This window comes from Odontesthes bonariensis, chromosome 11, assembly GCF_027942865.1.
Source record: "Odontesthes bonariensis isolate fOdoBon6 chromosome 11, fOdoBon6.hap1, whole genome shotgun sequence".
In the NCBI taxonomy this organism is placed as follows: domain Eukaryota; kingdom Metazoa; phylum Chordata; class Actinopteri; order Atheriniformes; family Atherinopsidae; genus Odontesthes; species Odontesthes bonariensis.
This window is the reverse complement of record NC_134516.1, coordinates 32,287,040-32,303,715: the sequence shown is the minus strand read 5'-3', so window position 1 is coordinate 32,303,715 and position 16,676 is coordinate 32,287,040. Positions and strand designations below refer to the sequence as shown.

Here is a 16,676-nt window from a genome sequence, read left to right as displayed (position 1 = left end):
TAAATTGATAAGCCTGATTGTACATAACAGGGCATTCTAGAGTTAGACACTTATAAACCAGAGCCAACTAGTGTCAGCACTACCCTTCACAATAGTGTATGAATCAATATGTACTGATGTACATATCATAACCGGCCCAGCCCTAAATATAGGTTTATGTATGGTAAATATATATGAAATACTAGATTATGTGTGTAGGTTATACATGCCTACTAAAATCAGTCAGCACATGAAGGTGCTACACTGAGACTAGAATGGAATTGTGAGAAACTGCTGTGATGTAAAGATGACAAAGTTCCACAGACTATGTAAGGTCTAGTACAGTTATACATATAGCTTAAATTCCATCTCTCCCTATATTAAATAAGGAGAGAAACAAACAGCACAATTTATTTGTTGATTATCATGGTGTGATCAAGGCGGTATATACATTATATATAAATGTAAACTATATGCACATAACTGTAGGCCATTTTTTTTCCAAATGATGGAAATTACCTCTTTTTCCAAATGTTTTAGACTTCTTCTTGGTCTTGTTCTTCTTCCCCTTCCGCTTCTCCTGTTCAGAAGAGGAGTCCGACTCAGATGATGTGTCAGAAGACGAAGAGTCTGAGAAATCCTTTGCCTTTCTTTTGCGTGGCCCTGACAATAAAAGAAATACAATTCCTAAAATTATTTTTTGATAGAGATTTTATTTATTTTGCACATGAAAAAACACTTATTGTAATATACTTCATGCATTTCCATGATGTGGGGATTTGAAATCAATATATGCAAAATAGAAGGCCACTTATTAAGCCTACAGACACCTTTTGGGGTTGGGTCAGTTTTCTCTCTAAGGAAATCCCGCTCCTCTTTTAGAAGCCGGATCTCTTCTTTTAGGAGCCGGTTCTCCTCCTTTACTAATTTGAATTCCTGCCGGAATTTATCCATGGTTGGAGCCGGGGTTTGAATCTCAACAACTAAAAAGATACAAACAGAAATATATTTCAAATGTAGTGGTCAGTTATAGCCTGTTCTATTTCAATTACTAATAACATACAACAACATATAACAACATAAAATCCTATGGGCTGGCAGAAAGAAGAGTGGGGTGTCATTTTCAGAACACTCAAATCCAAGACTGCCTTTCTGGTGGTATGGAATGTTGTAGAGCTGACCCATTTTGATTAAAAAAAAAACTTAACTGTGATTATGTTAAGTTATAATTATTGCAGCTCTATTACAGACACAGGGTAAGATTTAAATTTATTCACCACTCTTGAACAAACGAACGCCCAAAATGCCAAAATCATGCACTCTTTCATTTTTTTTTGTTGTCATTTTTGATACTTGATATGCTCTCGACCATTTTCCTGGATGTTGGGTTCATTATGATGTGTGAGGATGACGTCTAACCCTAACCCTAACGGCTACTAAGAAAAAGGGTATATGTGTTCATTGGGTGTGTGTGCGTGCGCCATACAGCCAAAATAGAGACAAAACAGAGACATTTACAATGAGATCAAACTGCTTTAGGGTGGACACACACTCCAAACTTCTCTAGCATGAGTATGTTTGTTGCAACTGGCATTTTAACGGTTTAAATCCTGAAAATTATGACAAGAATTTTAATGATGAACTTAATTTGGGAAGATTATTTGATTGATTGATTCATATATTTAAAATTTAATAAATATGGCATACACAGAAATTTGTAATAAGAGTTAACAACTATGAGGGAACTAATTTAAGGACCACCCAGTTGCTAACATTAACTTACCTTCATCAGTAGACTGTACCAACTCATCATCGACTGGATTTTTATTACTCCTTGTTCTTCTAACTCCACGTGGCATGACTCTGGACATTAGAAGTATAAAATATGATAATAAAATTAAACAATACATTAGGTCAAAGCCAAGTCACAGATCAATTGTTAAACTTCACCCGTAGCCTATTTGAGTACATGCAGCTAACCAAGCTGCAACAAAACTAACTTACCGTATTTAAGTTAAAACGTGTTAACAGCCTGCTTTGGCTGCTTTGTGTCGCTAAATTTAGCTAGCTAACGTTAGCTAGCTGTCACTGTGCAAATGTGTTTGCTTCTGGTTCCGAAAAAAACTGTTTGCCGGTGACCACATTGCAAAGCTCAAGGCTTCAAAACGGGAGTCTGCAAATCGATAATAACTTACCTGTTAACTGTAGCTAACTTCAGGTCTTCAGCTGTGTGTTGTTTTCCCTCTCAGAAGTCTCCGGTCTACTTTCGTATCAATTTTGCGCGAGCACCATAAGTCGGATCCAACTTCCGGTTGACACAGAGATCTCCAACCAAATGTAAGTAAAATACATTTCTGTATAACAATGTACGCGTTACAGTACCAATTACATGTGAATATATATAATATAAATGTTCAATAAACGTTACTTTATGAAAGTGACTGATGGAAGATTGGTGCTTAGTCTTAGTTTTTTTCACAAGCAATGCTCTTATTGTGAAGTATTTCCGTTGTTGCAGTCAGTGCGTTGACTTGATTCAGAGACCAAGTGAAAAGCCCGGTAAAATCACCACGAGGTGAAGGCACAAGAAGAGGAGAAGGTTGCGTCAATGTCCATCGCGAGTTTCGAATCTGGTAAAGATTAAGTTGATACATTTTTAAGTCATTATTGTAAAGGCAACGCAATCAGCGGAGTGGGCCCTATTTAATTATAAAAATTTATAATCATGTTTTTTCACAGTATTTTTTCAAGTATTATATTATAAATGCATTTAATGTTACACCCGTTATGTTTTAATTTTTTTTTCAGTAAAATGACGTTGATAATAAAATGTCTACAGAAGACAGCACATGGCGGCAAAAACTTGATAAGATGGCTCCAGAAGAAGAGGCTGTTGGCAAGAAAAAAACGATGTCCTGCCTGCAACAGCAGAATGAAATTTAAAAGAACTGACACAACAAAAGATGGATATAGGTGGTAAGCTCCATGTCTCATTGCAACAGACACTCAGTGTACCATTACATTCCTGTATCTTTAGAATGTCTTAAAATTGATCACTTTTTAAATTAAAATAAGCATTTTGTCATTCAAAATATTGAAATACCAACCAGCTCATAACTGGGATTATTGATATCTAGATCAGTCTGTGTTTTTGTTATATACTCAGTGTTAGTAGGCTATTGAGGGTAATTACTTACATGTAGAATGGTATTTGAGCATGTTTTGTCTGTACAACCTCTTGGCTAGGGTGGTGACTACCACTCACATACTTGAGATGTGCTGTAATCAATGGATATCCAACCAAGGACTCAATATGACAACTGTGCCCAATGTTAATGTGAGGAACAAGTTAAACATGCTTTGCAATGTTATTTGTTATTGATGTATGTACCTTAAAACCACACTAAATACACATTAAATTAATGCAAATATATCTCTGTGCCATTTGTTACAGGACCTGTAGAAAGACAACCCATAAGGGCAGGGGCATCACAAGGTCCATCAGAGAGGGCTCCATATTCTCTCGGTCACACATTCCATTACCAAGTTGGATGACAATCATGCACAGGTTGGGGTCCTTCACCTATATCTGTCTCTCAGTGTGTTTTGGTTACACTTTACACAAATGCTGCCTATTATTGCTGACTTATTAAAACCAGATTAGCTTGTAGCATGTAATTAGAGTCTTCATTATTGTTTTGTGATCACAATCAGGCTGATCAGTTGCTAATACACTTAGAGTTTTTGTCTTAGTTTTTCACAGGGTTTGCGGAAGAGACAAATTGATATGATAGAGGATGGAGTATGTGGGAGCAGCAAGTCACTGACCGGTGTGACAACACTCTTACGAGAAATCTGCACTAAAGCTGTCAGGCGACTGGAGAGAAGACGGGGAATGCGCATTGGAGGAAGGAGAGCTTTTGTTGCAATTGATGAGAGCAAATTCAGACACAAAAGAAAGGCACTGATCATTTTAACAAAATTGTAATTTATGCTTTGAATAGCAGATTACACCTGAATTACCATGGTATAATAAATATCTATTATCAGTCACTGGTATCTACCTTTGGAAGCAGGAAGTTATTGGGTACCGGTTTAAAAAAAGTTATAGTGCATATCTAGAGTTAAGTCACTAACTTTACATATGACATGCTTATTTTTCAGTACGGACGTGGACGACGTGGACACACCTGGCAAAGACGCTCATGGGTCTTTGGCATGCTGGAGGTGAAGGGGTCCGGCCGACGTCCCATCCTGAAATTGGTCAAAAATCGGTCAAGGAGGCGATTACTGCCAATAATACAAAGATATATTAGACCGGGTAGTGAAGTGATAAGTGATTGTTGGTCGGCCTACAATAGATTGTCAAATCAAGGTTACGTTCACTATCAGGTGAATCACAGAAGATATTTTGTCCACCCTGGGACAGGTGCTCATACACAGCACATTGAACGGGCATGGCGGAGTTGCAAAGAGGACATCTACCGATACCGGGGCAACTTGTCAGAGGCAGGCCTAAAGATGAATTTAAGGTTCATCGAGTGGAATCACTGGCTTGGAAAAGAGCACAAGGAGGGCATTCTTGGACGCTTATTTAAAGACATCAGAGCATGTTACAAAGTGTAACAACGCTTTATCAAATGTACATAATATTTCAACGTTTTTTTTCTTTTCCTGTTAAATATGGATTTTAGAAGTGAGCGAGCAGCCGCACCACTGCAATTATATAGTTGTTCTGTGCCAAACGTTTGTTGAGTAGCTCTGTTGTTTGAAATATGGTGGGAGTTTTCTTATTCTGGTTCTACCCTACAATTAAACTTTCCTTACCTTTGCATCCAGTTTCAGTTTACTAACCTAAATTATAATTGACATAGTAATGTATCAGAGCCTACATGGTACAAGTTTCTGTTTATTGACTAGTCAGTTATCTATTATCTATTACAAATTATACATGTAAGAACATGGTTATTACATGGAAACAAACACAGCTTTCTTTTACGGTACAGTTTTAGTTTACTTACTGAGTAAATTATCATGTATTACAGAGTAATATATCTGAACCTACATGGTACAAGTTTGTGTTTATTTGCCAGTGAGGTGAGTTATCTATTACAAATTATACATGTAAGAACATGGTTATTACATGGAAACAAACACGGCTTTCTTTTACAGTACAGTTTTAGTTTACTTACCGAGTAAATTATCATGTATTACAGAGTAATATAACTGAACCTACATGGTACAAGTTTGTGTTTATTTGCCAGTGAGATGAGTTATCTATTACAAATTATATATGTAAGAACATGGTTATTACATGGAAACAAACACGGCTTTCTTTTACAGTACAGTTTTAGTTTACTTACCGAGTAAATTATCATGTATTACAGAGTAATATATCTGAACCTACATGGTACAAGTTTGTGTTTATTCATTGGCAAAGGGAAGGATTTTAATTTACCATACATATAACAGGGAAATACATCCATAATTTATTTTTATTTACCTTACAATTTCAGTGGTAATTACACAATAATACAATTAACTATATATTTACTTAATAAATACCTGGCATTTCAGCCATGCTTTCTCTGTACTTACCTTCTCATTACAGTGGTAATTTCCCAATAATACAATATAATTTACAGATAAATACCTAGTATTTCAGCCATAGATTCACTGTATTTACCAGTAGTTATTACCAATAACGCTTTATAATTTACTGGGTAAATTCCCAGTATTTTGGCCATGGTTTCATTGCACTTACCTTCTTATTAAAGTGGTTAATACCTAGTAACACATTTTTGGTGCCATATATTTACTGGGTAAATAGCTAGTAATTAGGGGACCATAGCTACCTGCTTATTACCATCTTATAACCCAATAATACACTATAATTTATCATATACTTACCAGGTAAATATACCATAGTTTCATTGTACTTACCTTCTTATTACTATAGGTAATTACCTAGTAACACTTTTGTGTTACCATGTATTTACTGGGTAAATACTGGATAATTAGGGGACTGTAAAAGAAAGCGTTACCCCTTTCGGTAACACTTCACAATACTGACTGTGTATTAGAGTGTACATTCCGTTCACTTATTTCCTACTTTGCTCGGACTTCCAGTGTAGCCTAACTCCTGGCCAATTCCCACCTTCTCCAGTCTTACAGCATAACTCGCCGCGACACTTACCATGTAATACGCGAAACTACCCCAACTTTTGCTCTTTGCTCATGGCGGATGTGTATGTATACATGTCAGCGGACAAGCTTCACCCTTATTCCAGGGATATATTATGTTTGTCTTACAGCCTTGTATGATTGGGAATAAGAATATGTTGAGAAATGGACAAAACAAAGTGTCCCTGACATAAAATAACAGAGTTGCACTGATTTTTCTTATTCAGGTTGTTCCTTCATTTAGCTAATACTACTACTGCTTTGATTACCCACTGAAGCCTCTTCCTGTCTGCCTCAGTGCAGGTCCCAGCGGGCTCTCAATACAAGGTCTTCAGCAGTTTGGTGTGTAGATTGTTCAATCTGGACAATGTGGTGGTCCTCCTCACTGTTGGGCCCATGTCAGGATTGCTGGAGATTACAGTAAAATACACCCTGACATAGCCTACAGTTAAGAGTGAACATGTCAGACCCTCTAATGTGACCTTGCATTTTGCTCCTTTGAAACCAAAATGTTGCAGGTGTGCGGACAAAGTGGAGTACCATTTTAAAGGTTTGAATGTGTTACAACAAAACAACTCATGTCTGTGTGGCATGTGTTTAACTAATAGAACTAGCACTTGAACCCAAACGCACAACTCAGGAACCAAAGGAGTACCCAGTAAAAAAAATAGTACAAACAACAAAAAACACTTTTTTCAAAACACATTCTCAACAGAACTATATAACACGCACACACACTGGTAGCAATTCAAACATTCCCTTTCATAACTATAACTAACTTAACTAACTAACTAACAGAATAACCACAAAAAGAAACCATTAACAATTATGAACCAAACAAGAAAATATTTTCAGTTAACTAATCACGTCATCATGTGATTGGCTGTTGCAGAATCAAACGTCTTCAGGCTGCTCTGATTGGCTGTCGCAGGATCAAAGGTCTTCAGGCTACTCTGATTGGCTGTCGGGTCCGGGTACCAAAGTATAATCCGTTTTTCTGTCAAAACGAAAAAATGAAAAAACGGAAATAGCTGTCCTTTTTCCTTTTTTCGTTTTAAACCATAAACAGATTTTTCTGTCTTCCTAAAAAAAACGAAAAACCCAAATCAAATAACAGACAAAATTTGTTTTTTGGAAATTACTTTTTTCATTTTTCGTTTCTTACATTCGAACATAACGGCGGGCAGACCGGAAGCGGAAGTAACGCCAAAATAAAAGTAGCGTGCTAATTTAATATTAAACACATTTTCCGCTTTTTATACACCCATTGTAGGTAGTAGACTGCATTTATTTTAGTTAAGTGAAACTACAACAGCTCGTTGTTTGGAAAAACGTCATAGGCTATATAAATTATGATAGGGTACAAAAAAGTGATCACAGCCAAATATGACAAAAGATTAGGCTAGCCTTTCATTTCTAACAGCTGAACATTGCACATCTACTAACCTTATAACAAAATAAATGAGAGCAACAAATTTGTCCCCTAATTTTTCCAGTCTGGGACATTGGACAAAGAGGTGGTAGACTGTCTCTGACCGAGGGCAGAACGGACAGGAGACATCCAATGGAGGATCGTACATGGGGCCATAGCTACAAACAGGTATCTGGTGCACCTCGATCCTGGCACAGGGGATGGCTGTCCGTTCTGCCCTCGGTCAGAGACAGTCTACCACCTCTTTGTCCAATGTCCCAGACTGGAGGCGCTGTTCAGACAGCTGCAGAGGTGGTTTCAGGGGTTAAGTGAGGGTTTCTCCTCCAGCCTGTTCATCTTTGGGCCACATTATTGTGCAAGGAGGAAGGCTGTACTTCAGTTGATTAAAGGGATAATCCGGAGTAAAATGCACTTTAGATCCATTTACGGGATGTTGGGAGTACATATGTTGAGTTGACATCAAAATCATGTCATTCGGATGTGTTCTGAGAATTTCGATTTGACCGTTTTTAGCCAAAAGGCGTTAGCCTGGAAGTGAGAGAGGCATATCATGTCACCGCTACAAAACACTATTTTTATACCTCTTCTACAGCTCCAAACAACATAACACTTACGTGGTAGTGAGTAGAGGGTCCCTAAAGCCAAACCGAAGTGTCCCGAGGTCTTCATGTGGTCGGATATAGAGTCCCCATGAATTTAATCAAGCCAGTACCTTTCCGGAAATGTTGCTGCTGCAGCTGCTGCTGAAGACCGTGGTGAAGTTGGTTTGATATTGGATATTGGACAGATATTCAAAATAAGGAAATAAGGTGTCTTTTTTTTCAAACCTGCTTTTAAACATGTATAGCACTTTGTGCTACATATTAATGTATGAAAAGTGCTTTATAAATAAAGTTTGATTTGATTTTGACCAGAGGCCCTACAGGTGGGGCGAGAAGCCTGTCTGCGTCTGCGTCTTCTAGAATAGAAAAATACTTTATCCATCCCCCAATGGGGGAAATTTAAATGAGTCAAGTAGCTCAAAAAGAAATGATTAATATTTACAATGATTGTATATCAAAATATTATATATAATACTAGATTCTCCGAAATGTTGGGTATGCATCATGAGGTTACTACTCATATTCAAACTACCCAAGACGCAACGTAACGTGACGTCGCTGATCGGTCTCACTTAGCATGTAGCAGTAGCATCAACAGATCCCTGATCAGGGTTTTGTGAGTCCGGGACTGCAGAGCTGTAGCTTCAGCTTCAGACATTCAGGCAGGTTTTCTCTGCAAAGATTCCCTTTCTTTCCTTCAGCTGCTTTGATGTTTTAAATCATCAGGCTTTTTCTCTTAACGATTCCCTGTTATATTTTGGTGGGATAGCAGCACACCCACTATGCGCTTGGTCATCACAAAGAGTGACGCGACACTTGTGCTGACATAGGAAGTGTGCTTATGGAAGATGAGCCAGATGCAGACAGATGTTTTCTACCTGTGGACACGTAATCAGAACCAGAATTTATTGCCAAGTAGGTTTGCACTTACAAGGAATCTGACTTGGTGTCGTTGGTGCAGACGATATAGATATATATACAGAATCTATCTATCCATCTATCTATCTATCTATCTATCTATCTATCTATCTATCTATCTATCTATCTATCTATCTATCTATCTATCTATCTATCTATCTATCTATCTATCTATCTATCTATCTATCTAGATCTATATAAAAGGTTGGACCTCCCAAAACCTGCTCTCCAGTCATCGACCCACACAAACCCCTGATCAAGGATCTGTTGATGCTACTGCTACATGCTAAGTCATGGACAGAAACTGCGACATTTTTCATTAAAACTGACCAACATGAATAACGGATTCATTCTCTGGAAAATCAATAACGGAGTGAAATAATGTTTTCAGTTCCACAATTGTGTGATGACAACAGCACAGAAATCTTATGACATCACAAAAGCAATATTCACAAGATGGAATGTCATAGATGACATCACAGCGATGTCATCAGTGACATCAATGTGATGTTATCATAGATGACATCACCGTGATGTTATCATAGATGACATCACCGTGATGTTATCAAAGATGACATCACAGCGATGTTATCATAGATGACATCACCGCGATGTTATCATAGTTGACATCACAAAATGATATCTCCAGAGTTTATAAATAGAACCCCCTCCTCAAGATGTATACTAGCTTGCCTGCTTGCTTGCCTGCTTGTTCGCCCGCTTAGTTGTAGCTTGCTCGCACGCTTGAGCTCGCCCGCTTGCTCGCCCGCTTGTTCGCCCACTTGCTCGCCCGCATGGTCGCCCGCTTGAGCTCGCCCGCTTGGTTGCCCGCTTGTTCGCCAGCTTAGTTGTAGCTTGCTCGCACGCTTGAGCTCGCCCGCTTGCTCGCCCGCTTGCTCGCCCGCTTGCTCGCCCGCTTGCTCGCCCGCTTGCTCGCCCGCATGGTCGCCCGCTTGAGCTCGCCCGCTTGGTTGCCCGCTTGCTCGCCCGCTTGTTCGCCTGCTTGAGCTCGCACGCTTTGCCGCTTGTTCGCCCGCTTGCTCGCTCGCTCGCTCACTACTTGTTAGTAATTTGTCCTAACAAGTAGACGTTACGTGATCGAGATTCATGCTGCACAATCTTTCCAACAGTCATGGTATCTCTTTTGTTAGTAACAGTTAGTAAGATGGCGCCAGTGTGTGAGGCGCTCTGTCAGCCGTTCCGACTTTTGTGTGTTTTTATACTGTTTGTACTATGTGTTGCACATCATGTTGACTGCCTGACGGTGTATAGTCGCCAAACGTTGCTTGAACTGAGAATTTCTGCCAAAGATGGGCGCAATTCAGATCGCGATGGCCATCAAAATCTGCCTCCTTTCCATTCCATTAAAAAGCAGGCAGCATAAAGTTAAACCAGAGCCCTGGTTGAATGAAACAACTCGCACTGCGAGACAGGTGTGTCGCAGAGCTGAGCGCAAGTGGAATAAGGATAAACTGGAAGTGTCTCTGCAAATATTGGGTGACTGTTAGCGTCGATATCAGTCCTCTGTGAAAGAGGCCAAAAGAAAATATTTCTCTGATCTTATTGCTTCAAATTCCCACAAACCTCTTGTGTTTTTTAAAGTTTTAAATTCTGAGTTTTCTGAGTGTTTTATTTGACATTTTGTACTGGATGTTCGTTGATACTACTCCGCCACCGCTAAGAAAATAGTGCGAGCGTGAACGAGCTGCCAAATAAAACACGACAGAAGCAACTTTTCGCAACGAAATTTGATTTGGATTACCAGTGCACACCAGTAACCACTCCGGTGAGTTGATTATTTTGAAAACGGACGTTTATGGCAAACAGTCAAGACAGCCCCTCAGGCATCGCCAACATTACAGGCACGACTACAGGAGAAGACAAACTCAGAAATGGACATGAAGAAACCATTGAAGGACCGAAAGGATCCTTCTGCTGAAGGACTTGCAGATACTTCTGACCAAAAGGATCCTTTTCTCTCTATCTCCTCAGCATTAAAGTTGGGAACCTGCGCACCCTGCTAGGTTTAAAGGCATCAAAGTGGACAGAGTTTTTTGGCATGGGACCTTCCCCTGAAGGCTGTTGGCGGTCCCTGTACAAACCTCCTGTTGACAAACGGACAGGAGACATCCAGTGGAGGATCGTACATGGGGCCATAGCTACAAACAGGTATCTGGTGCACCTCGATCCTGGCACAGGGGATGGCTGTCCGTTCTGCCCTCGGTCAGAGACAGTCTACCACCTCTTTGTCCAATGTCCCAGACTGGAGGCGCTGTTCAGACAGCTGCAGAGGTGGTTTCAGGGGTTAAGTGAGGGTTTCTCCTCCAGCCTGTTCATCTTTGGGCCACATTATTGTGCAAGGAGGAAGGCTGTACTTCAGTTGATTAAAGGGATAATCCGGAGTAAAATGCACTTTAGATCCATTTACGGGATGTTGGGAGTACATATGTTGAGTTGACATCAAAATCATGTCATTCGGATGTGTTCTGAGAATTTCGATTTGACCGTTTTTAGCCAAAAGTCGTTAGCCTGGAAGTGAGAGAGGCATATCATAGCCGCTTTCGGACTGTAGAAACCTTTGGCAGTTCTAATAACCTTTTAATCCGCGGGGCCGTTTTCTCCCGTGTTCGGACATACAGGAACTCGGGGCTTTCTCCCTTAGTTCCTATAACTATTTAGCTCCTTCTCCGAGGTCGGGTCTTTTCATAGTTCTATAGAACTAATATAAGGGAGGTGTTTGGTGGTTGGTAGCTACGCCCCATGTAATTCTATCACGGCTGAAATGTTTCCTCATAGACACAGACACAACCAGCAGGTGTTTAATGAGTTAAACTTACACTGGTCTCATTTGTCTGCAGCGCTCTGCTCTCCTTTCTTCCTTCATGAAATAAAAAAGTATCTCCTGAGTCCTGACTCTCTCTGTGAGCTCTTCAAGCCTCGATATTAGACGCCTGATGTGATTGTCCATGATTAATATCACCATCATGCAGACCATAAACACGGTGGCCTCCCCGCTCTCCATATTAGCTTCTTGGTGGTGTTTTTTCTACTCTCCTTACTTTTACCGTTTTGTTTTGTGTTTGAATGTAGCGCTAACGGCTAACGGCTAACACGTCACTGAAGCAGACGGCTGCGTGCGGCGCATCAGTCCCTATCAGGTCCCGACCCATGTGCGAATGCAGACTGAAACAGTTCCGCCGGGGAAGGATAGTTATCAGAACGAAATTCGAGGAGGGTAGTTCTGATAACTACTTTCTTAGAACTGTCTGTCCGAAAGCGGCTCATGTCACCGCTACAAAACGCTATTTTTATACCTCTTCTACAGCTCCAAACAACATTACAGGCTGCTCTGATTGGCTGTCGCAGGATCAAACATCTTCAGGCTGCTCTGATTGGCTGTCGCAGGATTAAAGGTCTTCAGGCTGCTCTGATTGGCTGTCGCAGGATCAAAGGTCTTCAGGCTGCTCTGATTGGCTGTCGCAGGATCTAACATCTTCAGGCTGCTCTGATTGGCTGTCGCAGGATTAAAGGTCTTCAGGCTGCTCTGATTGGCTGTCGCAGGATCAAAGGTCTTCAGGCTGCTCTGATTGGCTGTCGCAGGATCAAAGGTCTTCAGGCTGCTCTGATTGGCTGTCGCAGGATCAAAGGTCTTCAGGCTACTCTGATTGGCTGTCGCAGGATCAAAGTTCTTCAGGCTACTCTGATTGGCTGTCGGGTAGTGATGCTCCGATCGATCGGCTGCCGATCATGATCGGCCGATAATGCCCAAAAATAGCCTGATCGGCGATCGGAAAAATATGCCGATCAAAAAGCCGATCACGTGACGTAATTACAAGCTTTTTTTTTTTTTTTTTTTTTTGACGTAAATTACTAGCAACCACTTTCTAATGTGGTACGGGACGTGTGTACAGAACCGAACAGGCAAAACCTCTACAGTGCTTCTCGACAACATGACCTCTCCTGTCTGGAATTTCTTCAAAGTGTGTCAGAAAGATGTGAAACTTACTGCGGTCACGCCATCTGCGCTTCGGAGAGGAACGGTCGCGCTAGCTACACTTGAAAGTGCCCGTTTACATCGCTTCATACGGTAAAGCGTGTGAGCGGATTTATGGTGCATTCAAGTGCACCCCGTAAACTCAGTAATCTATATCGAAGTTGATTTTCATTTGTTGGAATACATACACCTGTCATTACTTGGTTGTTTTTTTACTACATTCTTTTTAATGATTAAAACAAAATGATAGAACAAAATTATTGAAGCATATTCAGAATCAAACTCATTTCTGCATAGTCAGATTTGAAAACTTCCTTAAAACCAAATCAAAATGTTCTCTGCCGACTCCACCAGATTCTTGTTCTACATGTCCCCAGCTACCTCTGTGGTGATTTTCAAGTTATTTCACTGCATCATTGTTTAATAATCTGATGCTGAAATCATACCCAGTGGATGATGTATATGGGCAGATTAAAATAATAATAGAAAGTAAAAAAAACAATTGTTTTCTGCAAACTCCACCAGATTCATGTTCTACATGTCCCCAGCTACCTCTGGCAGTTTAATTTCTATAAATGGTGCACTCTCTGCTAGATGAAAGGCATGGAAATGTCCGATTCCTTCCATGATCGGCAGTGATCGGCAATCGGCAGATCATGATTTTGGTGATCGGTGATCGGTGATCGGTCCAAAAAATGCTGATCGGAGCATCACTACTGTCGGGTCCGGGTACCAAAGTATAATCCGTTTTTCTGTCAAAACGAAAAAATGAAAAAACGGAAATAGCTGTCCTTTTTCCTTTTTTCGTTTTAAACCAAAAACGGATTTTTCTGTCTTCCTAAAAAAACGAAAAACCAAAATCAAATAACGGACAAAATTTGTTTTTTGGAAATAACTTTTTTCATTTTTCGTTTCTTACATTCGAACATGACGGCGGGCAGACCGGAAGCGGAAGTAACGCCAAAATAAAAGTAACGTGCTTATTTAATATCAAACGTATTTCCGCTTTTTATACACCCATTGTAGGTAGTAGACTGCATTTATTTTAGTTAACCCTCTGGGCGCCACAGGCGACTTTCGTCGACAAGATGCCGCACTGGATAAAACGGTGTTTTTTTTTCAAATAGGGTGTCAAACTCCGTTTCTATTCCCATCCACTAGAGGGAGAACATGTTGTAGTTCGGTTTACACCCATAATTACGTCATGCTTCTATACAAAACTGAGGAGATACGGTGGGTTGAATCAGAGCGACGAGTTTCACTGTTCAGGAGCCAGTTAGCATCTTTTCACATAGCCAGTTTCGTATCATTAGCGCCTGTACATTTGGATTTGCGTCTGATGTCGGGCAAAAAACTCACCTGTAATGATGTTTTGGGACTTCTTTTCGCCGATCCCGATTCGGAAGGCGAATATAATCCTTTTGATGACGGTGATTCATTTAGTGATGATGATGACGACGCCCGGCCTTGCGGCAGTGCAGCCGGAGAAAGTGCGGCGAAAGTACACCAAGCACAACAAACCACTTTTTGCCATGTTTCCCATACAGTAGATAGTGGTGTATCCGATGTCAGTGGGGGTGGCGATGTTTCACGGGGTCGGGGCATTAGTGTGGAAGGTGTAGTTGAAGGTAATGAGCCTGGGGCAGCTGTTGAAGTCCAGTCATTTTACCGCGCTAGCCACCTAGCTCCCCGGTCTTCTGACTATGATAGCCATGTTGCTATCTTTACTTCAGGTCGCGTTCCTCTCCGTAATGTTGGAGACACACATGTTGTGGAGTCTTTGCCTGTGACTGATGGTGTTATTAGACGGGGGAGAAGTGTGCAGAGGAGAGGAAATGGGCAGCGTAGTAGACACAGGGTGGGGATGGAAAATGACGGCAGCCCGAGCCCCTCAGCCCGGCGTGCTGGAGGCAGAGGTGGGCGCGGTGCTGCCCGCAGCAGGAGCCGTGTGTCACGGGGGAGAGGAGCCGCGCGTAATGCGCTGCCAGTACCTGTACAAGACATGAATGCTGGCTTTGCGTACGTGACGAATAACAATGATGCGTATCAAAATTGGATCTCCCCATTCGAGCAGCAAATTGGCTATACAGGAGATAAAGACCTTACAAATTCAGATTCGGCCCTAGATTTTCTTTCTCTATTCCTCAATGATGAGTTTTGGAATCTGCTAGTGACCGAAACAAACAGGTATGCCCAGCAGTTTCTCGCCTCCCACCAACTCAAGCCTCACTCCCGATTCCACAAATGGAGTGACGTCACCGTCAGTGAAATGAAGGCCTTCATTTCCCTGCACTTGAGTATGGGTTTAGTGGAAAAGTCTGAAGTGGAGGACTATTGGGCAGAATTTTGGCCAACTGCAACACCAGGCTTTGGCAAGGTTATGTCTCGAAACAGATTTGAGATAATTATGTCCTTCCTCCACTTTGTGAACAATGAACACTACATTGGCAGGGGGCAGCCAGGGCATGACAGATTATTCAAAATTCGGCCAGTGATAAATTTGATTGTCCCCCAGTATTCAAAAGTTTATGGTCCATCAAAACATCTGTCCCTTGACGAAATGACCATCGCGTTCAAGGGCAGATCCATTCTAAAAATGTACAATCCGAACAAGCCTGACAAATATGGCTATAAGGTCTTTGTTGTCAGCGAGGCCAAGTCTGCTTACGTCCTTGAGTGGTCCATGTACACTGGACAAAGCAGGCCAGATGAAAGTGTACATGGTGCCACTCACCTAATAGTCTGTGACCTCATGACCCCCTACACAGGGAAAGGGCATGAGGTTTACATGGACAGCTATTATTCGTTGCCAGCTATAGCTGAGGAGCTGGCAAGTAAGGACATCGGAGTCTGCGGCACTGTCAGCAGCAAAAGAAAGGGCATGCCCAAGGGCCTTACGAAGGAGCATTTACCCTTGAAGAAGGGAGATGAGCCTGTCTTCATGCGGAAGGGGAACCTTTTGGCCTGTGCTTGGCATGACACCAAGCGGCTAACAATGTTGTCAACACTCCACAGCGTTGGCGGCATTAGGAAGCGTATAAGGACTAAGGACAGTGCCACTGGGTTTAGGGACATCTTTAGGCCTGTGTGTGTCGATGAGTACAATTCTTACATGGGGGGTGTCGACACCGCAGACCAAAGAATGAAAACTTACCTCTTTCCACATAGGTCAACAAAGTGGTACATGAGGATCTTCAATGCCCTCCTCAGTAGCTCCATGGTAAATGCGCACATCGTTTACACCCGCACCACTGCTGCTCCCCACAAGCCCCTGAAAGTGTTCATTCAGGATGTCATCACTGGCCTAATGGATGGCTACAGCAAGAAAGAGACCAACAAAGGTCGAAAGTCATCCTCACTGGGAGACTTGCCAGGCAGACTCACAGAGCGCCACTTCATCCACAGGGCAGATGATAAACCTGACTGTGTTGTGTGTTCTGATCGGACCCGCCCTAAAGGCCGCCGTCAGACACATTTCATGTGTAGGCAGTGTGGAGTGGGTCTGTGTGGAGTGCCTTGCTTTGAAAGGTACCACACCATCAAGGCTTACAAAAAGTGTCATCTCGAT

At 41.5% G+C, this 16,676-nt stretch overlaps 1 long non-coding RNA gene across 1 annotated transcript; it reads right to left on the bottom strand.

The window, feature by feature from the left end:
- Positions 1 to 513: 513 nt before the first annotated feature.
- Positions 514 to 1,923, bottom strand: LOC142391915 (uncharacterized). Its single transcript, XR_012770639.1, has 3 exons — positions 1,763 to 1,923; positions 810 to 962; positions 514 to 642 (listed from the first exon to the last, which is right to left on the bottom strand). It is a non-coding gene; the product is annotated as an uncharacterized LOC142391915 (long non-coding RNA).
- Between the last annotated feature and the right edge of the window lie 14,753 nt (positions 1,924 to 16,676).